At 38.9% G+C, this 11,601-nt stretch overlaps 1 long non-coding RNA gene across 1 annotated transcript; it reads right to left on the reverse strand.

Annotated features, from left to right (window-relative positions):
* Positions 1–837: 837 nt before the first annotated feature.
* LOC132008703 (uncharacterized) lies at positions 838–11,204 on the reverse strand. Its single transcript, XR_009401702.1, has 3 exons — positions 10,765–11,204; positions 9,392–9,502; positions 838–1,717 (listed from the first exon to the last, which is right to left on the reverse strand). It is a non-coding gene; the product is annotated as an uncharacterized LOC132008703 (long non-coding RNA).
* Between the last annotated feature and the right edge of the window lie 397 nt (positions 11,205–11,601).

The following is an 11,601-nucleotide window of genomic DNA, read 5'->3' on the forward strand; positions in this document are numbered from 1 at the left end:
TCATTCATGGAAAGCCCTAAAAAATAGAATTACTAGTTCAAAAAATTAGGAAATTAACATTTCTAAGGCTTTGAAATTAATATTGCTGAAGTGCTCTCGGAAAGGCTGTACAGTGCATTCTTCCAACAGTGGTGTGTGGACCTGCCTGCCTTGCCAGTGGAGACCTCAGTGCTCTGGTACATACAGAGCCAATGTTATGGACAGCGTATTTTGCTGGTGCTTCTTTTTTTTTTTTTTTTTAAGATTATTTATTTATTTATTTGACAGACAGAGATCACAAGTAGGCAAGGGAAGCAGGTGGCAGAGAGAGAGGAGGAAGCAGGCTCCCTGCTGAGTTGAGAGCCGGACACAGGCCTCGATCCCAGGACTCTGGGATCATGACCCGAGCCGAAGGCAGTGGCTTAACTGACTGAGCTACCCAGGCGCCCCTTGCTGGTGCTTCTTGACATTCAATGCTTTTAATATATATATATTTAAGATTTTAATTTATTTATTTGAGAGAGAGGGAGACCACAAGCAGGGGGAGCATCAGAGGAAGAGGGAAAAGCAGGTTCCCCTTTTTTTAATATCCTTAATGGTATTTTGCTTTTATTTATTTCTGTGTTGTGGGGTTTCCCTTGTACTATTGAAACATATATCTTGGGGGGTGCCTGGGTGGCTCAGTCAGTTAAGTGGTTGCTTTCTGCTCAGGTTGTGATCTTGGGGACCTGGGACTGAGACCTGATTTAGGCTTCCTGCTCACCAGGGAGCCTGTTTCTACTTTTTACTCTGCCCCTCTCCCAATGCATGCTCTGTCTCTCTGTCTCTCTCTCTCAAAAAAATAAATCTTAAAAAAAAAGAAACATACATATGTGTAGCTTCATAGATTTATAAATATTCTTTATAGATATTATGGTATTAATGATCAATTTTTAAAAAATTTTGTTAAGTATTTGTTCCAGTATACCATTTCATGAAAAGTTTTCCAGGTGATTCTCAGGATTTCTTGATACACTGAATATAACTTAAAGTAGAATACCCAAATATGTATAAAATATACACACTTTACAATGTGTTACAATGATAAATACATACTGTCTTATTTTTCTAGAGCTAAGCTGCTTGATTTACTTATTTTTTATTGGAGTTTAACTGATAAATAACATTATATGAGTTTCAGGCATACAACATAAAAATTCAGTATTTGTATACTGCAAAATTATCACCACAATAAGTCTAGTTAACATCTGTTGAACTTAAAATCTCTGATTAAAGATAATATATGAGACAATCATTTATCAGTTTGGAAGAGTCACACAGCCCTTTTTATCAAATGCATTTGTTCTATGATGGTATTTTAGGGTGTGGCCCCCTGTTGGTCTACAAAAAATATAAAGGTTATACTTGGTTTCCTCCTGTGGAATTGCATCTATATACTAGATGCAGGGTCTGGAAATGGGTCTGAATGGAAATAAGAGGGGCATGTAAAATAGACATGAATTCAAACTACCCTGGTGTTTTCCATTCATTTACGACAGTATTTACCACAGATCTATGCCCTTGGGTTAGCAGACCACTGGGCCCACACACACTTCTGCTGGATTTACAGAACCGACATGCTTCCTCTCCTCTTTGCAACTTCACCAGTATCATCCCTCTTGCTCATCACGTCTGTCTATGATCGTCATAATGGATGCCGCAGTTGGTAGACAGAGGACGCTTGTCAGATCCTACAAATCTACATGGGAAAAATCAGTAGAATAGAATAGAAAGGAAGACATCATAAATGTACTTCATTATGGCCTTGAGGCCTGCTTTTCCTTCAGGCCCAGTTTTTATTTATGCTTAAGCCACGTTACAGATGGAAACTACACCCCCCCCCTCCGCCCACTGACCTTTCTTTCATTTTGTCTTTTATCTGTGACTATCTGAATAAAGACTGCGCTTATGATCCCGCTGATCATCTTACTTACTATACGTGTTTGGATTTCACTTATAAATGTCTGACTGAAATATAACAAAATATAAAGTGAATATACAGTGTGCTAGGCTAATGATAAGCCACTATTAGCTTTTACTGATTTTGTCTCTGAGACAAAAGTCCCTTGTCTGGGTGATACAGAACTAACAAAAGTGTGACTTGACTGGAACCCGAGTCTTTCCTGTGTTACTGTTGGCGGGGAGCCTGCATGAATGATACACAGCTCAGGTCAGTCCCTAATTAGGAGACTACCTTCACAGTAGAAGGGTGTTGTGTCTCTAATTACACTGATATGTACCAGAGGCTTCACTTCAGAGAGGGTTTCATAAGGCTAGAACCTACTAACAGGCAGAATTAAAGACTTTTTTTTTTTTTTCATTCTGGCTTGTCTCCAAAGGCTGGATCATACTAATTAAAGTACAGAGGAGAGAACAACCCTAGACTTGAGAGCTTATTTTGCTGGTTTTCACTATCTTACCGACATGGAGGTTGTAGGCTCTGTGTGTGTGTGTGTGTGTGTGTGTGTGTGTGTGTGTGTGTTTATTGGTAACTATGGCAACACCCCCATTTTTGTTGGCTCTCCTGGCACTCTTACTGGATTGCCTGCTTCATGCTGCCTCAGGATCTTCCTTTTCTATTTTACTTTGTCTCCAATAAAACATTCAGTTAATTCAAATGTGAATACAAAACCAGTTATGTTGCCTTGTTTACTGCCCCCAAGCCAGCCATTCAGTAGCTTAATTTAGAGAGAGGTGATCAAGTAGGCAAATATACGACATGAGTGGGTGTTTCATTGTTTTACTGCATCTCTCAGAGCAGGGGTACCTCTACAGCAGAGCCTATCTGAGCAGGATTTATTCGATTGTAAGAGAAAAGAATGTTCTATTTTGAAAGCGATGGGGACTTCCGGAAGTAGTTGAATAACCTGAGAGAAACATTTACAGCAATGTGAAACCTGTTCTTACATTGCCTTCCTCACGTTAGTGAACTTGTTTTCTTAGAGGAAAACATGAAACACTGTTCTCATGTTCATGAAAACATGCAACAGAAACCTGGGTCTGCATCCTGTGGTTTTTATATTATCATTGAGGTTTGGACCAGAAATGAACAGGAACAATTATCAAACAGAGTCTTGCCGACTCATTTACTGATAGACACTCAGGAATGAGAAGCAGATTACTTTTTTTTTCCTGTGAGGCGATAAGATCTCTAACTAAAATGTTCAGGAAAACACTCACATAATTCTTGTGCAAGTAGACTAAATCATTTGTTTCATTTGAGAGGCAGGATTGATTTAGCATGGACTTTGGGGCCCAATTCCCTGACCCAAACCCCAGCTCTTTTATTAGCCGGGTGACCTTGGATGAGATACTAAACCTCTCTGTGCCTCACTTTCCTCATCAGTAACATGAAGATGAAAATGATAGGTCCTGCCTCAGGGTCTTCGTGGGGACTAAGTGACTTAACTCAGGAAAAGATTTAAGGGCCTTAAATATGAAAAGCACTCTGTGTTAGGCATTATTATTTGTTTATAAATACCATTAAAATTGTTTTTGTTCAAATCATAAGTATTATTCACTATGCATACACTCATGCTACTTATTTAAGGTGGTTATTTCTTAGAAAGTAAAAATTATCATTACTCATTTTGAATAAATCCATTGTAAAGAACTTTGAATTTTCATAATTATTATAGGGAAGACTTGAGAGCACTGGTCTAATCATTCAGTGGAACCCCAAGAGATATCAGAATTTCAATATTTATGGATATTATCATGACATTTAAAGTCCTCTGATTTTTCTGTTATTAATTGAAAACTAGAGAAAGTGTCCATTTTCTTTTTTTAAAGATTTTACCTATTTATTTGAGAAAGAGACAGAGTGAGAAAGAGAGAGAGCATAAGTTGTGGGGGGAGGGGCAGAGGGAGAGGGAGAAGGAAACTCCTAGCTGAGCAGTGAAGCCCGATGTAGGACTTGATCCCAGGACCCTGGGATCATGACCTGAGCAGAAGGCAAGAGGCTTAACTGACTGAGCCACCCAGGTACCCTAAGAAAATGTCCATTTTAAAGATGAGGACATAAATTGTGGAATTTTTTGTATGTATAATGTTCTTTTAACATTGAAAAGCATAGATTTCTTATTATAGATAATGTGCTTTCACCAGTATGAAACATGGGGAACTATATCAGAGACTGTCTAAGGAAGCTTTTCCCCTTGCCCTTGTTAACATTAGGACACCTCTCCATGGTATGCTATGTAAAATATTCAAAATCCCCAAACAGATCATCTTTGATAGTGAGTACAGGCCACACATACGATCTGGGTCTATATCTGGATAGCAAAGATGATAATACTTAGCATTTAAGTTTGAAAGTTCCTTTGCTTTTAACGTTGGCATGGCTTTATTTCCATGGGACCATCTCATGTTTCTGACATTGATGACTGTCCCATTTCCCAACAGTTCTGGGGATAGTAAAAATATGTTTGCTACAGACCTACTTGCCCTAACTTTCTCCCCTTCTTGCTATTCCCCATTCTTACCTGCTTTCCCATAGTCCCCCAATTTTAGATGGAGACCTGGTAACTAGCCTAACAGAAGAGTCTGAAATGGACAGAAGAATTAATGCTTACAGAGGGCACAAATACTGAACATGGATTCTGTTAAAGCAGAATTACTATTTTTAGGAAGCCCAACTAGAAGGTCAGTAAAAACTCCTGCTTACCAGAGGTTTTTTACTTTAACCTATAGATTTATTTTCAGTAATCTGTTTCTCAGAAGTACAATTTGTTTAGATGGTAGAATCACTGACAATGATTCTCTAGCATCCATATTTGCTAATCATTGGATCCCAGGTGGATCTGCTGTGTGGCCAAGGCTGTGAACCATCGATAAGATCAGTAGTTCTCAATTTTTATGTACATCAGGATCACTCAGAAGACTTGTTAAAGCACAGGCTTGTGTGGGACCCTTAGGTGAGCATCCAACTCTTGATTTCAGCTCAGGTCATGATCTTGGGGTCATGAGATTGAGCCCCACCTCTGGCTCTGTGCTCAGAGCAGAGTCTGCTGGAGATGTTCTCCCTCTCCCTCTGTCCCTCCTTCCATGTGCTCCTGCTCTCTCTCTCTCCCTTTCTCTCTCAAATAAATATACAAAATCTTAAACAGAAATACACACACACACACACACACACACACACACACACACACACCTATAGACACAGACTGGTGAGCCCCAACTCTATAGTTTCTGAGTTAGTGGATCAGGAGTGAAGCCAAATTTTCTAACAATTTCTTAGGTGATGCTGATGCTGCTGGTCCAGGAGTCATCCCGTGAGGACTAACAATTTAGGTTATATATGGATCCCTTGTCCTGGGAGTGGACATTTTACTCCCAAGATCTAGGTAGACTCTTCAACATTTCCAAAATTCCATCCTCATGATTCTGACAAATCCTGGGGTGGTGGGACTTAGACTCTCAGGTCCCCTCCTGTCTTGTGCTTCTTGGGGTCCTGCTCCCTCTCACATGCACAATGGTAACTCAGCCTCTTCTATCTCAATAGTGAGTGAAATAAACCTCAGTAGAAATGTTTCAGGGAACCCGAAGAAAGGCCTATATCACAACAAAGAGAATACCTTCTCACAGCCTCAAGTGTCCCGTCAACCTTACCTTGCCAGCTCTGGCCTCGCCCCATTTTCTGCCTTCTGTCTCTCCCCACTCCACGGTCTTTATTTACCCAGCTGTCAGGAGGAAGAAAAACCCATCCCTGTCCATGAAGAGTGGCAGAACTATGACATGTTGTTCTGCAGGCCCTTTCCTCCTACAAACGTCTAGCACAGTATTAGCCCAAACAAAGACAGGTCCCTTCTGGGAGTAAGTCTGGTGCCAGATGTTAAGATAATGATCACTTTTACTTCATTATAACTAAATACCCATCAAAATGACAACACTGTAATAACCCTTTGGATCTATCTACTATTACCCTTTCTCTAAGTATCTCCAAGTAGAATCTGACATCTTTAGATCTTTGCCCCTGTCTTCTTTACTTTTTTTTGTTTTGTTTTTTGGTCTGGAAATTTTATTCGGTGTGTTCATTGCATGTGCTGCTGTTAGGGAACTATATTTGCAGTCTCTGTCTGGATGGGAGGGCAGGACTGGTAGGGGAGGAGGGATAGTGTGGGGTTAGTGAACATGCAAAGCCAAAGTAAATTTGGGGGCTGAGTTTTTGAAAACTTCATAAAAAAGTACACTTCACTATCTATTCTCATAACTTTTTGTTCTCTTTCTCCTTCCCAGAGTTTATTCATTGGCTAATTATTGTCACATTAGTTTGGAACATGTGAAACTCAGTTTCTGCAAGAATGTCACCCTGGACGTGGTTCAAAAACTTTGCGAAAACTGTAGATGGTAAGAGAATGTTTATTTTTGTCCACTTGTTTCTCTTTCAGTCTTAAATGTCATCACAAAATGAAAACTTGATATCAGCTGTGCATTGGTTTGTTTAGTATTGAATATTTGTATTATTACTTATAAATCCTCAGTGTTGCTTCCATTTTATCAACACAGAATTCTAGCTATCATTAAATATTTCCCAGAAAGTAGCTTCTGGAACTTTATTTAAGACCAAACCAAGTTTTCATGACTTCTCATATAGCACAAGAAATATATTAGTTCGTTGGTACTTTGAAGTTCATTGAAAAGTTGAGGAAAAAATACTTGAGGGACATTAGATATTTTCCAGTTATGTTGGCCTCTGTCCTTGAGATACCATTTACCAGAACGATATACAAGCCAGGGGGGAGAAAAAAAAAACATTTGAGGAGTTTTTGGAGTTGAAACTACCATTTCAGATGTCCCATATTTCAAGAATTATTTGATTAATCCTAGTCTCCTCTGTGAAATCTGAACTTTTTGGAAGAAATCTGAGATTTCTATAATGAGTTAATCTTTCAGAAAATAGAGGAATCCATAGAACAAATACTTCTGCATAGAACCCCAGAACTTTTTAGGTTTCAAAACAAACAAAATAATGGAACCGTTTGAGGAAATTCAGTTTGCTGATCATCTATGTCTTATGAAAATTAACTAATAATTTGTTTATTACTAAAAATATGAATTGAGAACTCAGAAGACATAATGGAATTTACATTATTTTCCAAAATCCTAAAGGTAAGGCATTCCTCCACAAATGTGTTGGTGGGCAAAGAATTCTGTCTTCTTCCAATATCTCATTGCATGGTGCAAATGCGACCTCTTACTTTTTTTTTTCTTTTTAAGCTAGAATTCACTTTTTTCACCCATCTTCTTTAACATTAAAGAATACATGTAAGAGGGTTAGAAATCCTGATTCTGTATTTCCAATTACTACATCAGTAAAAAATTAGTGTCCTAGTTCATTGCTAAGCTGAGACTCCAGGGTATTGGTGGAAGAGACTTATTTGAATATCTCATCCTTTGAATACTGAATTATAGAATACTTTCTAGAGGAAAAGGAAGGGTTTTTGAATTTTATAGATATCTATCTGACTGATCTAGTTTTTCCCATTTTGTACTTCTGGTAACAGGAGCTTTAATCTTTCTTAGTCTAAAAAAAAAGATAAATATTTTACCATCTCCTATTATAGAATTGGGAACTTCCATGCCACATAGAAATGTACAATTCTCCATTATTTTCAATGAATATAAATGTGTCTCTGATCTAACAATGCACACATTGCATTCCCTGGGGCTAAGTAATTTTTGAGCATTTGAGATCAAATTCATAGGATTTCCTAAGAAGAAATCCATTGTGATCATAGAACATGATTTGTCTTTTGTTAGAATGTAAGTTTGGGAAAAAGTTGAGTGTGTCCTAGACAGTTCTAAAACAAGTAGTAGACTGAGGCACCTGTATGGCTCAGTCTGTTAAGTGTCTGCCTTTAGCTCAGGTCATGATCCTAGGGAACTGGGATCGAGTCCCATGTCCAGTTCCTTGCTCAGCAGGGAGTCTACTTCTCCCTCTCCCTCTCCCTCTGCCTGCTGCTCCCACACTTGTGTTTGCTCTCCCTCTCCTTCTCTGTGTCAAATAAATAAAAAAACTTAAAAAAAAAAAACAAGTAGTAAACTAATAAGGGAATACTGGCATGATTATTGTTCCAGTACCATCAACATTAAAATGCACACAACTGCCTAATAGTTGTTTGTAATTATTCCTAAATTTAAATCCTGCCTCCTTTCCAAAGGCTTTAGGACTTTTTTTTTTTTTTTAATAGGTAAACACACAGACACATACACAAACACACAGCTGAGCAGTTTGAAATTATGGTAAAAAAAAAAAAAAAAAAGTTTGCTCAGAAACCAGGTAGAGAAACAGGAGAAATGGAACTGGGGTCAAGGTGAGTGAAGACTGAAGTTGGAACTACTGGCAGGGAAGGCAAAATGGGAAGCACCATAAAAATCATGGCCCTTTTTGCCTTCTGAAACTAGGCCTGGCAATTCTTTATCAAAGGCAAAATTAATACATCCTGAGAAGAATTTATTACTGGGTTTTTCTACAATACTGAGAAACGAAAAACCTTAACAGTCACACATATCAGCTGATTGCATAAGATTCTGCCTGGTCAGTATTTCCTTATTTTAAAAAAATGCTAAACGAGTCACCATTGATGGAGTTTCCGCATTCTTCCTTCATACTACCACTATTGCTGTGAGATGAATGCACTTCTTTCCCTGTAAGTTGAACTATTATTTTTTTATTGGATTTGAGGAATTTTCAGAAGCACGAGGTAGAGGATTAGTTTGAAAACAAGGAGATCCTTTGCTAGAGCATTTTGTCAACTTGTGCTATGAGAACATGTGAGACATGTCCTTCCCTCACTACTTCACATAAAGTAGGGTTGGAAAAATCCTTTTGTAAATGGCCAGAGAATGAATACTTTAGGTTTGACAGGTCAGATGTGCTTATTGCAACTACTCAGCTGTGCCCATCTAGCGTGAAAGTGAATGCACAGGACTGTGTTCCACTAAAACTTTTTTTATGGAGAGTGAGTGTTACAGTAGCACAGAACATACCCTTTCCTTCAGAATATAGCTGGTCTTCAACTTCAGATATTCTCACCATTCCTCACTAAGGCAACGGAATTTTATTTTTTTTTTAATTTTTTAAAAAATTTTATTTATTTATTTGACAGAGAGAGATGACAAGTAGGCAGAGAGGCAGGCAGAGAGTGAGGAGGAAGCAGGGTCCTTGCTGAGCAGAGAGCCTGATGTGGGGCTCGATCCCAGGACCCTGAGATCATGACCTGAGCCAAAGGCAAGCGGCTTAACCCACTGAGCCACCCAGGCGCCCCTAGGCGACAGAATTTTAAAATGCACTTGATGTTCTCAAGTTTGATGCTATCTTTCTCCTTGAGAAACATAAAGTACTTAACATAAATAATTTTCATACACTTACCATGCTTAGAATCTAGGCTCTACTGTCTCCACTCTACATAATTGGGGGTCTTGTCTCTTCACTTTTTTTTTAGGTTGAAGATTCTCCATCTATATGGCTGCATTGTAACTTCTGACATGTGCAAAATAAAAGAGACTTTCAAAAGAGACCAAGTATTATATGATGCTAATGTTTTCAGGAAAATAGAATTTCTAGTAATAAAGACATTAACAATATACTAAGTTAAATATGCCCAGAAATATTCCCAATTAAAGCAAGATATATATTATTTTTGACTTAAGAGGTAGACAATCAAGGAATAATTGCATGGTACTATGTTGAGATCTTATAAAAAATAATCCATTTTTGTATGTCAAACATCTCTACCCCCCCATAATAAAATAAAAATGATAACATTTTAAATATTGGTATTTTCTTGCCAGTTTTTACTATTTGTTTATAATGAATTTAAACTTTTACCTGAGATTCCTAATTGGTAAATTGCAATCTACTTTTGAGTCACTCAGTGTGTTAAGAGAGAATCATATGTCAGTTAACTCTGGAAGGAATATTTTCCTTTTATATGCTATATATATTTAATTGTATGCACCATGGTTTATATGTAATACAGCAATGCCCAATATTTTATTTCTTTAGAACTTGTATCAGGGCATTGTAGTGACTTCTGGGAAGCCCATATATCCCACAGGGTCATGCCCTTTGACTTGAGTCTCTGTAGTGACTATTTCATGCCGAGGACGTAGGTGTACACTGTATGGCAGGTTACCCAGACACTGGGATGAGGATTCACATGGACATGGAAGGTAAGGGAAGTGGGGCAGGTAGAACAGTCAAGGGAAGGAGGATAAGCAACAGTGCACCACTGACATCAAATAACATCACCCAATGGGTAACTTTGTCTCTGTCCCAATGATGAAGATTTTACGGGTCAACTCAGAGTTGCTCTACAGTGAGCGCAAGGGGGCTTGACCACCACTACTTTCAGAGGAGATACAAATTGCTTGGTATCTACAGCTAACTAGACGTGCAGGCAAAGTAAACTCGAACAGCCTCAAGGCTGACTGTTGGGCAGAATGCATAGGGGATGGGGCCAAGCAAGAGAGCCTTTGGTACTTGTGCCATGTACAAGTGCCATGGAGCACTTGAATCGGGCAATCTGGTTTGAATCCTAGTTTGAGTAGCTGTGTGATTTTAGTCATAACACTCAATCTCAGATTTAGTTTTCTTATCTCCCAAATTGGGAAGCCTAACTTTGTGAAAGGATATTTAAAGGATGAAATATGATTGCATGGTGGCAAAATAGGGAAAGGATCCTGGGCAGAGGGAATATTGTAGATGAAGTACAGCGTCTTAAAAAGAACACTTAGGGGCACCTGGCTGGCTCAGTGGGTTAAGCCTCTGTCTTCAGTTCAGGTCATGGTCCTGGGGTCTTGGGATCAAGCCCCGCATCAGGCTCTCTGCTCAACAGGGAGCCTGCTTCCCCCTCTCTCTCTGCCTGCTTCTCTGCTTACTTGTGATCTCTGTCTGAAAAAAAAAAAAAAAAAAAAAGAATGCTTAATGTTTGGGAAAAAATATGGCTGGAGGACAGATCCGCATGTGCAGTAGGTATGGGGGTGCAAATGGGGTCCTATGGGGACACTTAGGAGGAAAGCATAATCTCTTTTTGGAAAGTCAGGGAAATGATACCTAAGTTGAGGTCTAAAACAGGTGAGGGGAATATCAGGTAAATATGGCAGCCAGAGCTGAAGTGAAAAATAGCCCATCCCACTTCAGACAGAGATATAGAAAACAAAAAGGATGAAATATAAAGCCCAACTCAAAACAAAAAAGGTGTAGTAGATTAAAGATGGTCAAAAATTCTTTACTACTCCTCACATTGAGTGATGGTGACAATTTACCATCCTTTTGAGTTGGCATTGGCCTTAGTGATTAGCTTGACCAATAGAAGGTGGCTGAACTAACACTGGAGACTTCTGAGGCTAGGTTGTAAGAAGCCTTGCAGCCTTGGCCCAAGACTCTCTGAAAACTCATGGTAGGAGCCCTGAGGCACCATGTAGGAAGTCTAACTGTCCTGAGGGAGGGGTCATGTGAGACCCCTGTGAGACCCCATGAAAGTAAAAGCTGGACTAAAATTTGAAAATTCATCAATAGAATTCATCATATTAACAGGATGATGGAGGGAAAAAACCACTATCCTCTAAATAGATGCT

Source organism: Mustela nigripes, unplaced genomic scaffold (assembly GCF_022355385.1).
Source record: "Mustela nigripes isolate SB6536 unplaced genomic scaffold, MUSNIG.SB6536 HiC_scaffold_711, whole genome shotgun sequence".
NCBI lineage: Eukaryota > Metazoa > Chordata > Mammalia > Carnivora > Mustelidae > Mustela > Mustela nigripes.